The sequence below is a fragment of the Grammomys surdaster genome, unplaced genomic scaffold, assembly GCF_004785775.1.
Source record: "Grammomys surdaster isolate TR1022 unplaced genomic scaffold, NIH_TR_1.0 171, whole genome shotgun sequence".
NCBI classification, from domain to species: domain Eukaryota; kingdom Metazoa; phylum Chordata; class Mammalia; order Rodentia; family Muridae; genus Grammomys; species Grammomys surdaster.
This window is the reverse complement of record NW_021604619.1, coordinates 5,397,027-5,410,500: the sequence shown is the minus strand read 5'-3', so window position 1 is coordinate 5,410,500 and position 13,474 is coordinate 5,397,027. Positions and strand designations below refer to the sequence as shown.

Sequence of the window (13,474 nt, the reverse complement as noted above, 5' to 3'; positions counted from 1 at the left end):
AGAGAGAGAGAGAGAGAGAGAGAGAGAGAGAGAGAGAGAGAGAGAGAGAGAGAGACAGAGACAGAGACACAGAGAGAGAGAGAGAGAGAGAGAGAGACAGAGACAGAGACAGAGACAGAGACAGAGACAGAGACAGAGAATATTGTGTGTGTGCACATGCTGCAATAACCCTCTAATTCTCAAAATATCTAACTTCAATAAATCCTACATTTCTTTGCCCTAATTGGGTATAGTTAGATAAATTATTGAAATTTCACGAGCTCTATTTCCTCATAGGTAAAGTGGGAATAATAGTGTCTATTGCAAAGTATTGCTGTGAGAATCATAAGAGCCGTGATGTCTCCAAGGTCCTGGGCACAGTGCCTGGTGGGTATTAGTGAGTAAGTATCATGAATAAAAATGGGTACAAGACTGAAATCATCAACAGTAATTCACAAGAATGTAAAATGAAATATTCCTGTACAATTTGAAATACTTTCCACTAATGTGAGATTGTGTAAGTGACTCTCAGCTGGTATTTTGTTTTCGGCTGAAATGTAAGAAGAGGATCATTTTAAAGAGTCATGACTGAGGCATAACACAAAAATCTTGACTCTTATGGTTTGGTGGTATGGGATGTTTAAAAGGTACATATTATGTATACTACATATGTGGTCAGTATACCTGAATCTATAAGAGTCTGTTTCATTGTTTAGATTACAATGAAGATTGCACTTCAACAAATTTTGACTTACTCTTCATTAAAGAAATATATTTGCCCCACAACAGATTACAATAAACAAATTAATGGGAATGACAAAAGACAGCTAATGAATGAATATTAATTAAGTATCCAAAGAATTGATTATGTGTATTAAGCCCCACATGTATCTACACACTGATAAAAGTTAAAAGGTAAATGTTCCACAGAAAGGCAGAATTCAGCCACTTAGCTGAAAAATAGATAATTTAGTATTTACAAGTGTTTTATACTACATAGGTCTTGTTTACCTTATTTCCTTATATTCATTACTATTAGTAATTTACATGGAATACTAATACATTTTAGAAAGAGATTAAAGGTTTTCGGTAATGTTCAAATGTAGGAAACGAGATTACATAAGATAAAACATATATGGAAGTGGACAAGATGCCTTTCAGTGACAATTGGTACAGAAACTGAATTTTATAGGCCATGCAAGATCATTTCATTATTGTAGACATTTTGTCAACTGGGAGATTCTGATAGCATTATATTATACATTTTATATTCAATAACATTTTTCTTTAGTAGTAAACAAATTATTAATCACATATTTATTGTTCATTTATGTATTCTTAATAAAACTGATTTTGAATTTCTGAGTCTATTCTCCCAAGATAGTTGTACAGTTCCTTGACATCATAGAATCACCGGCCTGTTGTCAGAAATATCAATTTTCCACTCATCTATCATAATTTTCAATATAGATTTTCAATGTTTCATATAAAATAGGTATCAGTAATTGATAATTTTTCTTTTGTGAGTAATGACATTAGATGTTGCCTTTGTATCAGAAATTTTATGTACACAATAGTATGTGGCCAAAGAAAATATGCCATGAAGATATGCAGAATATGTCAAATGATACCACTATGGAAAGATACTGTATCTTCAGTTTTTTTTTAAATAATCATGTTAGAATCAATAATGCTTACATTAATTTGTTACAGCACAAAATATAATGTAATAGAAATATGTACTTAAAATACTGTTGCATTCACAATATAAATATATTATTATTTATAGAGACCTAAGTTTATACATTTTAAATTTAGTACCACTCTATTTAGATTGTTTATTTGTTCTTAATGGAAAATCATTACCACGTATCTTGCATACTTTTGAATCTGAGTCCATTCAGAATGAAAATTTTATCACTGCCTTAGCAAGATTAGAATAGCCACAGCCCTTCTATACCTAGAGAAGGGAGGAGATGTCAGGGGCAGCCCTGCTTAGACACTGAAGACCTAAAATCCACCACAGGCCTAAAATCAGCAATAGGCAGGCTGCTTGGCAAGAATCTGACATGGGACAGGGACAAGGAAATGGAATGCAGGGCAGGAATATGACATTGGCCAAGAACAAGGAAGTAATCTCAGGCAGGAATCTAAATATTAGGCTAGAACAAGGAAGTAAGCTTTAGACATGAAAATGACTTGGGGCTAGGACAAGGAAGTTGGCTCAGATATTTTGGTCATCCTGATAAGACCTTAGAGACAGTGATCATGGAAGTGTTTGCAGAATATTGTTTATTGCCTTGCTTGTTCTTTGACTATTTGTGTTTATTGTCTTGCTTGTTCCTTGACTATTTGCATCTATTGTATTATTAGTCCATCAACCTAGAACTGACTTTTATACTTGCATGCTATAAAAATGGTATAAAAGAAAAACAAACAAACAAAAAATCCCAGGAAATTCAAACTTACTCTTTGATTTGTTTCTTGGTTGAATTTACTGTACAGGTCATCACTGATTACTGCCTATAAAAGCACAGATTAAAAGATTAGATCTTTCCTGTTTCACCTGACAACACCTGTGTCTAATACCATAAGAGATTATTTATATTTGTCTTGTGAGTATATATTAATGATGCATTTACTCTAAATTTAGATAGAAAGACTGTAAAGTTGGTTTCCTACTAAACCAGGATATAATTCAATTGATATATGAATAATCCTAAACTCCAATGCTGCTGTTTAATAAAAATAATGTTATACAAATATTGAAAAAAGAAATAATCATGTATTTGAAAAATGTTCCCAGACACATCTTTTATAAACAGTGGCTCAGATAAGCTCCTTTCACCAATGAGCACCTGTTTTGTGTGCAATGTGTATAGAGATCCCATAAGGCACATAATTTTATCACTTCTGTCCACCCCTAGTTGATTAGACCATGAAATGAGTCCTATGAGAATCCACAAACATTCCTTTGGCTATAAAACCACACTATAAATATTACTGTTGTTCAATAATAATAGTTTGTCTTCAACTTTAATTGGTGGAAGTGCAGTTTCCCAAACCTTTTTAAGAACAACTTTCAGTGAATGATAATAAATCAGCACCCAAGACAAGACAACACCACAGAGCTATTTCTCCAAATGGTAATGTTTCATTACAAAATAGGAGAGACAAGCTTTATTGCATAGAGAAGAATCCTTGCATTACAGGCCTGCCATTGGTTCTAATGTGCACAATACAAGCAGAATGAGAACCCATCTACTTTACAAGCTTCTCTGCAGCTGGAGCCCTGATTCTGATGGGGACAGGTACTTAGTCCCATTTCTTGTCAGTTTTGTGCATATTACAAGGACAGAGACTAAAGCAAAGAAAATTCACATCAATACACAACGGAGATGGGGGAGACTAAGATTTCCATTTCATTCTTATTTCTCTATCCATGTTTCTTACCTGGAGACAAATCAGAGTATTTCCACCCACACCCCCCCCCTCCCATGAGGTTATCTGGCTGGGGATGGAGTGTGGTGCAGAAACGTGGCCAAATAAAGTATCATTTTAGCTTTTTCTCAGGTTCAATAAATCACTGTTTCGTACAGATTGATATTTTTCAAAGTACTCCAAAAATTGGTTTGATTTATTGTTATAAGTTAACCAGATATTGAACAAAGCATTTTGTATTAACATTATAATTATTAACAGTACTAAATAGTACTCGCCCTTTACTAAGACAATTATTCAGTTTCTGAGAGGTACGAGATGAGGTCTCCTGAGAACATTGGTAGTCACATTGCAATAAAATAGTATTCTGGAATTCTAGAATTCAAAGCTGTTGAATCAAACAAAGATAATGAGATAGCAGGTATTTGCCACAAATATGCAATATGAATATGCAATATAAGTTAGTAAAGATTTTGAAAAATTATTGTAGGTTGTCAAACAATGGGATTTTAAAATTTATTTTGTAGAGTTAAGATTTTTACAATGTTTCTATTGAATTTTGCATTTAATGACCAAAATACCTATCCAAAATTTATTTCTGCTAATTGAGCTATTTAAACATCTGAAATGAATAAAAAAAAATAAGATCAAATATAAAATTTACCACATTACTGATGGCATGTATAAACGCTGGGCCATAGGCAAGGAGTAGCTCTTAAGTTTGTATGTGAGCTAGAAGAAATACTCCTTTTATTATATGTTGTTTCTACTTTGTTGCTGGGTTCCTTTTGCTCCCTTGAATGGGAGCTGCAAGGGAACAAACTCACACTTTTCTAAACTTGGAAAGCCTGGACCTTGCATCTCAAAAGGCTATGTATTACATAAGCTCCAAATCCAGAGAATTAGATGATGTCATAAAAACATTCTCTGGGACAGGGTGATGGCTCCATTCTTAAGTGCTCTTGTTGCTCTTTCAAAGAGCCTTCGTTCAACTAACAGCACCCATATGGTGACTCACCACTCCAGTTCCAGGTAATTCAACCCCCTCTGCTGGCTTCCACAGCATTTAGGTAAGCATAGACAGACATATAGAGAAACACACATTGTTTTTTAAGGAAACAAATAAAATAGAACCCAGAGGATGAAGACTCTGGTTGCTGATATAAGATGATTCTGCTGTGACGTCCCATCATTAAATAGCCCAGCACTCTGCATCTAATGGAACCTCTGGCTTTTAGAAGAAATTGCAATACTACTAGTCAGGAGCAATCAGCATCAACCAGTGTTTCAGCTCATGAACCTATGTCTGAATACTCAGGATAACTACAATAGAAACCACAAAGCCTGTTCCAGAACTGCTTATAGCAGTGGTAATGTTCCAGAAAGATTTTACTCTCTTGCAACAGCAACACTGGAAGCAAGAAAAAAACTAAATAAACTGGTTATTTACAGAGCATGTGCAGTTTTAGTGACAGCTATTGACTCTCTGAGCTTTGTCATCTAGGTCCTTGGCAATGTAGACTTGGCACTTCTTTGGACTTCTTCCAGTTGCCGTGTCTTCTAGTCTACCAGCCACTATCATGTGCAGCCTTTGTTTCCTGAATCATTGTCTCAGATCTTTCTGGAGTTGTTGAGCTGCTTTCTTGTTATTCCTATAGCTGCAAGTGCCACTGGCTCTGCCTTATGACTTCTTGGCCGTTTAAAAAGACCAAGTAAGAAAGAAAGGCTCCTGTCATTTTTTAAAGCAAGTTATAGGCTAAACTAGGGAAATACTAGGGTACCACCGAGATGACTAGAAAGTATTCTGAACATATACCCAAGAGGTAGTGTGTAGAGTGAGTATGCAAAAAAAAAAAAAAATGTTTGTCTTTGCACCAGCCAAGAACAGCTTTCTGTATGAGACAAGCTTTGTGAGGATCAATCACATGTCCACAATTTAAGGAGTCACTGATTCTCAGTAAGTTATCCAAGAGGATTCCACGCCTAATATAATTGCAAATATCTGAAGATTCTTCCAAAGTATATTGAGTTTCTTTTTTTCTGAGATATTGCCATTCTAGGGCAGTATACTCTTTCTGGAAGGTCATGATAGTAGCAGGATTCCTCAAAGAGAGGCTGGCTTTCCACTCAATGGTGCTTGCAACCTTGAGCGCTGTCAAAGTCATTGTATAGTGTTCTCAACAGTCAGTCTCCTGAATATATAGTGGGTAGTGGCCAGAGAAAAGTCTGTCCCTCTGTCATCTTACTCCCTACATTATGGGCATAAGGGACTAGTCTACCTGCTGACTTTTTACTTCCAGCAGCTGTGCTGATTCACAGAAAAGTACAATGACAAATAACAAAAACAAATAAGTACATTATAGGGCCTTGAAGATATATACTTTAAGAAATGCCAACATAAAACTAGTATTCTTATTAACACATAGCAATCATTCCTCCCAAATGGAATGACCACAGGAAGAGCTGGAAATTTTCTGAGCTATCTCGAGGTAAGAAGGTTTAGTAGTGGTATGAGACAAGCAGTGAACACAGTATTCACATCCTGTAGTTGTCCATTCTGAGGCTTCACTGGTTTATAATTATTAGGAATACATCATAAAATCCAGAAAATATTCCCAACAAAATCTCAGAGGATTCCCTCCTAATGGACAAGACATAGACTTTTGTCTTCACTGTTGGTAATGAAGCAACATCTAGGGAAACATACTTATTGAATATTAATAGTGAGGAAAAGTGGGGGAAGATACACAGTTGTGAATGTATGTCAGTGCAGAAGTCCAACAGTGGCTGTTGATTTGCTGCTTTCCCAATCACATGGTTTTTTGTTTTGTTTTTGTTGTATGTTTGTGTGTGTGTATGTTTGGTTTAATTTTTGACATTGTTGTTTGTTTTGTTTTAGTTTTGAAAGGCAAAGACCCAGACAGAGGACAGCTGGTGTGCTGCTCAAGGTCAAGTCTCTTTCCTCTTGTCTGGAAGCTTGAGAAATTTCTATTTTTTCTAATTACTAAAGAGTCTGGGACCCAGAACAAGATACAATGTTCAGTAGATCATGTGATTAATGGCATTAACAGTGAAACTAAGAGTTCTATGGAACAACTTCCATACACACACACACACACACACACACACATACACACACACACACACACACACACACACACATATATATATATGCATATATATGTATATATGCATATATATATATGTATGTATATGCAGATGACACTGCAGTTACATCTTCCATAATGGTACAACAGTTCTATTTTGAAGAATCAGTGAAAATTCATGAGGTGTACCAGTTTTTATATACATAATACAATCAGTCACAGATTTAAATTTTTGTGAAATTTTCATAAATTTAGTTTTTCTTCAGGTCTCTATAGTACCTATGGTCATACATACATCAGCTAATGACTAGCCAGCCTAATTTCTTATCTCTGCAATTATGTATAATAGCAGAGCAAATAATCATTGAGACACACTATGTCTTTTGTATGCTGATATTTTTAACCCTGGTGTAATGTTAGGTCACAAGGTGGACTACAGAAATGAATTTGCAGTCTTTTACCATGTTCAAAAGTGTCAAGTAAATATGGGTCAAACACATTCACAAGGAGCAGATATTTTTAATACTTTGAATCCACTGAGCTACATAAAAGGAAACAGCTTCTGCACTGCAAATTAATCAACTAATAGAGACAAAAGGTAGTGTGTAGACTAGGAGGAAATCTCTGTTATTTAATCAACTAAGTAATAATCAGAATATATTTAAAAATAAAGACTCAAAATAATAACTGATCTACTTGCTATGTGAGCCAATGATCTGACCAGACATTTCTCAAAAGAAACAATTGAAATGACCAATAAATACAGGGGAAAAGATTAACATTGTTAACTATCACAGAAATACAAATCAGAAAAATGCTCAGCTTCTAATCTAGCATAGCTTTTTTCAAAGGGGAGTAAATGATACTTGCTTCTGGGGATGGAAGGCAAATGAGACCCTATAAAATTCTGGTAGAAAAATAAGTTAATATAGGCACTATGAATATCACTACATCAATAAGAATGGAAGAAAGGGAGGAAGGAAGAAAGGAAGGGAGATTGGGCAGGAAGAAAGGAGGGAGGGAGGGAGGGAGGGAGGGAGGAAGGAAGGAAGGAAGGAAGGAAGGAAGGAAGGAAGGAAAGAAGGAAGGACATATAGAATTATCATAGGTGATAATACTTGAACCAATGAGAAATGAGACTAGCTTCATTCTTAAGAAAGCTCTTTGAAATTCTCTGAGAATTCTTCCACACTGCATGTCTCAGGTTTGGACACTTGTTTTTGCTGTTAAGTGAGGTCACAGTGTGTGGGAAGCATGTAATATTTTGTCTGCAGTACCATCTGAATGTTAAAGAATTGAGGATTGATTTGAATATCTGTAAACTTAGTGTGTGCCACTCTTTGAAGACATTCTAGCAAGCTAAATATTTTGCATTTGTATCTATTATTTGAACATTCGATGATCCTACGAGGGTGAAGAATATTCTACATTATTCTTTTTGGGAAAAGCAAAGCACATGCTACTGTTGATATTGTTTAGTACGTAAAGAGCTGGTAAAATTCACCAGTGATATTTAATGTTTAATACTGACAACACACTGGGTTGATTATCAGCAGATACCTCCAGACACTTAAGTCTTCCAGGATTGTCTCAGAGAGGTGATCATAAAATTAATGTTGAGAAAGATTTTTTCTATAACTTACTTATGGTTTATAATTATCTGGGGATCTCTAATAATTATATTCTCATCTATACTTAATGCTTTCAAATTATACATAGCTCTTTCTCTAAGATATTTTTTAAATCTGCCTGTTTTAAATGAGATCACTTTTTATCCTTTTCTTTTTGCATTACTTCTTTTGCTTATTTTATCTAGAAACTGTGTTATCACATGAGTTTGCATTTAAGGACATTCATTTAAATTTTTCCACTACTTTTCATAATGTATTTTGTATTCATTTTCTTTTTTTCTCTTTTTATTGGAAGTAATCGATCCTAGGACCATTAAATATTATTTTTATTTTATTATATTTTAGTTTAATAATGTCTTGCATTCACTTATGTAGTTTTTAAAATTCCTCTCTAATATTTTTACTGAATTTTCTAGGTATTGTCCACTGGCTTAATAAGCATACTCTTATGAAAGTTCAATTATATTAAAGAAACAGCTAAAGTTTTCTATTACTCCACATATATTTTCGCTGTATATTTACATTGAATTTTCATTTCTCTCCAAAGCAGAAAAATTTTGAGCAGTTGTTTCTCTTCAAGAAGAGTCATTTTGTTTTCCATAGGTTTTTGTCTCAGATGATTTTCTGTTGGGAATTGGCCACTTTTATAGAAGGACTCTTAATACAAGAGTTCCCAGTACATGTCTCTCATTGGTTTGCCAGTATTTTTTTAAGAATTCTTTTTTTGTCAGTAAGGGAGTGTGAGGCTGACAGCTAACATTTGGCAGCTAATCAACAAAGGGTGCTATGTTCTTACACTTGACTGTACTGATTTAGCCTGTACTTTCCCCAAACTTTCTGGAAAAAAAAGTTTTATAAAATTCTTACACTTCTCTTGTTCAAATTCCACTAACGATGACACTTCAGTACCCTGCTCTGTAGAGAATCATCAGATATCATACCTCCAGAATAGGATATTTGGGTTCAAAATGTCACTTTATAATTCTTCACATCTTCCCCTTTCCAAATCAATACAAAGCCTTTCATATGTTCTTGTCTAAATGTTTTAAGGACCATTTAATTTATGTATTGCTTATTTATTCATTTAGTGTGTGTGTTTGTGTGTGTGTGTGTTGTCTTCAGGCACGTATGTACACCACACTCATGTTTAGTGCCACTGAAGACCAGAAAAAGGCATCAAATTTCTAGGAATTTGATTCAAGGACAGTTGTAAGCTTCTATGTGCATGCTGGAAATTGAACCCAGCTTCTCCAGAAGAGCAGTCAGTGCCTTGAGCCTTTTCTGATTTTACTATTTCCATTTATAGCATGACAGTAGGAGATACATGTGGTGTAACACTGAACAGTGTTCCTTATCCCTTCACATTAAACTATAAATAATTGTTGTCCTTCCTCTTTTGAAGGTCTGTCATTTAGCTCCACAGCAACCATGAGTGAGAACAATGGAAGTACAGAGCTGATTAAAGCAAACTGCCTTCTGGCCTTTGTAACCTGACCTGTGGCACATGTATGACCACATATACTTGCACATATACAATACATAATAACAAACATGCATATTGATGGTATCGTCATTTTTCTATCTGAAAGAAAGAACACTGGAAAAGAATAACTAAGGCGAGAAGTGTGACTTTGATACTGTTCTCGACTGACAAACACAGAATCTGGTATTTAATACTCAGTACCACCAAAGTAAACAAAGCAATGATAAATAAATTAATTAAAACTATTATATTGCTTGTGACCTTTGAGAATGGATACCTGAGCTTAATCTTATTTCCAGCTTTATTTTTATTGAGTCAAGCAAATAACACAGTCTCTAGGGAAACAGTGAAATCTGATATGGTGATGCTTCTGCTTCTTTTTTAAAAAAAAATATTGGTCTCTTGATACAATGAGATCTGAACAAATTGTTTCCTAAGATCAAACAGAGACAGGAGAGCTACCTGGATTCAGTGTCCAGACTTCAGTCAAATAAGAATGTACCACTGATGACCAAATGTTTTCCCTGAAGCAAAACCAAATAAACATCCAGAAACTTGAATATTACTTCTAGTTTTGTGTCTGCTGTTGATAAAAGAATGACCAAATTCATACTGTGGGAAGAAAGGCTTAATTGGATTACATATTAGAGTCCATCTTCTAGGAAAGCCAAGATAGAAACTCAAGACAGGAATCTGGTGGTAGAAACTAAAGCAGAGACCTCAGAAGGACACTTTCAATGACTTCCTTAATCAGATTTGTTCAGCTACATTTCATATACAAGCCAGGCGATGTTGTCCTAAAAAATCTTACCTTAAATTAAATATTTGAAATATTTTAATTCCCACATGTTCTTTCAGAAGACTCAAACTGCTAGGAAGAATGTCAACATGACTAGCTGATAAAGAACAAAAATTAGTGATGCTGAAATGTGTGTTTGGGTCAATAGCATATAACAGAATTGCATTCAAAGGGATATGATGGTTAGTTTTGAGGACCAGCTTGAAAGGTAATCCTGGCGAGGATGAGATATAAATTGGTCAACTATAAGTAAGCTAGATTGCCTCACACCATGTGAATGGGCCTTATCCAACCAGCTGAAGGCCTGAGGTGAACATAAAGACCTCCCTGTTTCTTCAAAACGCTAGCTTTTGAAATATAGGCTCCCTGGGTTTGCATAATATATCCCTTCAAATAGAATCTTTATCATTGGTTATCATGAACCTTTAGATTGCTATAAGTAGGCAATGAAAACTTAAAAAGTGTCCAAAATTCCTAAGTTGAAGCTGTTTTATGTCACATACCATATATACCATAGGAACACTGTTAACAATGAAATTATAATCACAAGGAGGTCCTGGCTAACTGGCTCTGACTTTTCCTGTGTGTTCACAGGGATGATTTCATTTGCAAAAGGTCTTACACTGCCTCCAAGAACTAAAGGCAGGTAACAGGTGCCTTTAAGACATGGTATATAATGACATGGAAGTCATGTGGCCAGCAAGGCAGGACTCAGAATAAAAGTTTTGCAAGTACCATTATTCTACTCCATGGAACAAGAAATTGGTAAATAAATTCATTTCATTTGTTCTATATCCAAAAGACTTATGGAAAAAAATTAAATCATGAATAACTGTTTTATTAAATTAAATTGCTAGCAGAATGTAGAAGTTAAAATTTAATTCTATCATAGATAATATGTAAGAATTTATTATACTATGAAATATAAAAGAATTTTCTCTGTCACTCAAAAAAAAAGTTTTAAAGTAAAAATCAGTCAGGTGAGGGATGTTTTGGGAGATATCTTGGCTGTTTAAAGCATGGACTCTTTTTTCTGAGGACCTGGGTTTGATTCTTAGAGCTTACATGGTATATCACACTCAACTCCAGTTCCATGGAATCAGTGCCACCCTCTGGCCTCTGCAGACACGGCATACACATGGTACCTACATAAATACATAGACAAACCAACATGCATAATCTTCCTTCATTTTGATATGTCAGTAATAGAATACAACACAGGAATAAAATGCGGTTACTAAGCATGTCATGTCTGACAACATCAGATACAAGAAGGCATACATATGAAGGGAATTCTCTATTTTTATAACAAATAATATTTCTATTAAAGCTGAATGAAAACATTCATGAAATATTTATTCAATAAAGGTGTGTGAGATAAAAGTAAAATTTTAACTTAGTGTTTTCCCTTATATCTTATGTAATTACACATAAATTCAACAAATAATGATGAACCAGTATAAAATAATTTCCATATTAATATTGCTCATAATCTGATAAAGCAAATCAATAAATTTATAGCATATATATATATATATATATATATATATATATATTCTGAATCATTTCTCTGCCTATTGCATAGAGATTGTGGAAAGTATTACTAAGACACAAATATTATAATTCATAGTTATGTTTGTATAATTCCATTATGTGACCCAGATAAGATTTTTAAAACTGGAAAATCATTAAAATTATTTCAGCTGTGTTTGTTAGTCCATTCCTTTAATCCCAGTACTCTGGGACAGAGGCAGATAGATTTCTGTGAGTTCTAGGCTATCTTTTCTTTATATGTACATTCTTAGACTTGTTGAAGTTAGACAATGAGACCCTGTCTTGAAAAACTATATTGACTTATTTATAATTTTCAAACAGCCGCATTATTGATGCTACCTGAAAGGCCAGGATCCAGAGTCTGGATAGCTCAATGACCTAGGATAGAAACAAACACAAACAGCAAAATAAAATAAAATAATTCCTTATGACATTCTGCCCTACTTGTAGACAGAGGGTGTAATCAACATCAAAGAGGCTTCATCCAGTCTGAATATTAGGTGGAGCTTGGAGAATTCTGCAGAAGGGGGGAAGGATTTTAAGAGCCAGACAGCCAAAGAACACAACAAGAAAGCCCACGGAAACAACTAACCTGGCCTCATAGTGGCTCAGTGAGTATGATCTAATAATTAGGAACCTGCATGGGTCTGACGTAGACATTTTGATTATATGTTATGGCTGTATCTATAACTTGGTATACTTGTAGACCTACACACAGTGGAAGGAGGAGCTGTCTCTGGCTTTTCTGTCTGCTTTTGGGGACCCCTTTTCTTCCCCTGGGTTTATTTGTCCTGGTTTAATATGAGGAGACATGCCTAAATTTATTGTAATGTGGTATGTGGCATGATTGGTTGACATCCCTGGAAGGCCTATCCTTTTCCGAAAGGAAAGAGAAGAGGGGTGGATAGGGGTTGGAGAACTGGGAAGAAAGGAAGAAGTGAAAAGTACCCTTAGATGCAACATATAAGAGAAGATTACATTAAATACAAACACAACACACACACACACACACATGCACACACACAACTAGAAAACAGAAAATGTAAATTTTCACTATGAGACTAGAATAAAAACTGATGTCAGTACAGAGAATAAGGTACTTTGCCAGTTTTATTAGCTTAAAATTTTTATTTTTTGAATCTCCAGTTTCTCAATTTTTAATTTATTTTTTTACAATTTTAGTTGAATTAGATGCATCCAGGTCTTTGCTCTAACTGCTAACTGCTTTCATGTGTTGCCAAAACTTTCAATTTGATAGCTTATTTTTTTAATCTTAATTATTGTTGTTGCATGAGTTGTGTGTGTGTGTGTGTGTGTGTGTGTGTGTGTTCACACACAACCCGTTAAGTTCATTTTGTTATTTCTGTAGTCCTTTGTCTAGGGGTGAAATTCTCCTTCCTCTGCATCAACATCTCCAATGATATCATGAACTTGGCAGTCCTATTTATACAGATATTACTAGGAAAAACTATTTTGCAGA

At 34.7% G+C, this 13,474-nt stretch overlaps 1 pseudogene; it reads right to left on the bottom strand.

Annotated features, from left to right (window-relative positions):
* The window catches only part of LOC114621033, a 123,195-nt pseudogene that overhangs the window by 1,418 nt on the left and 108,303 nt on the right, over positions 1-13,474 (bottom strand).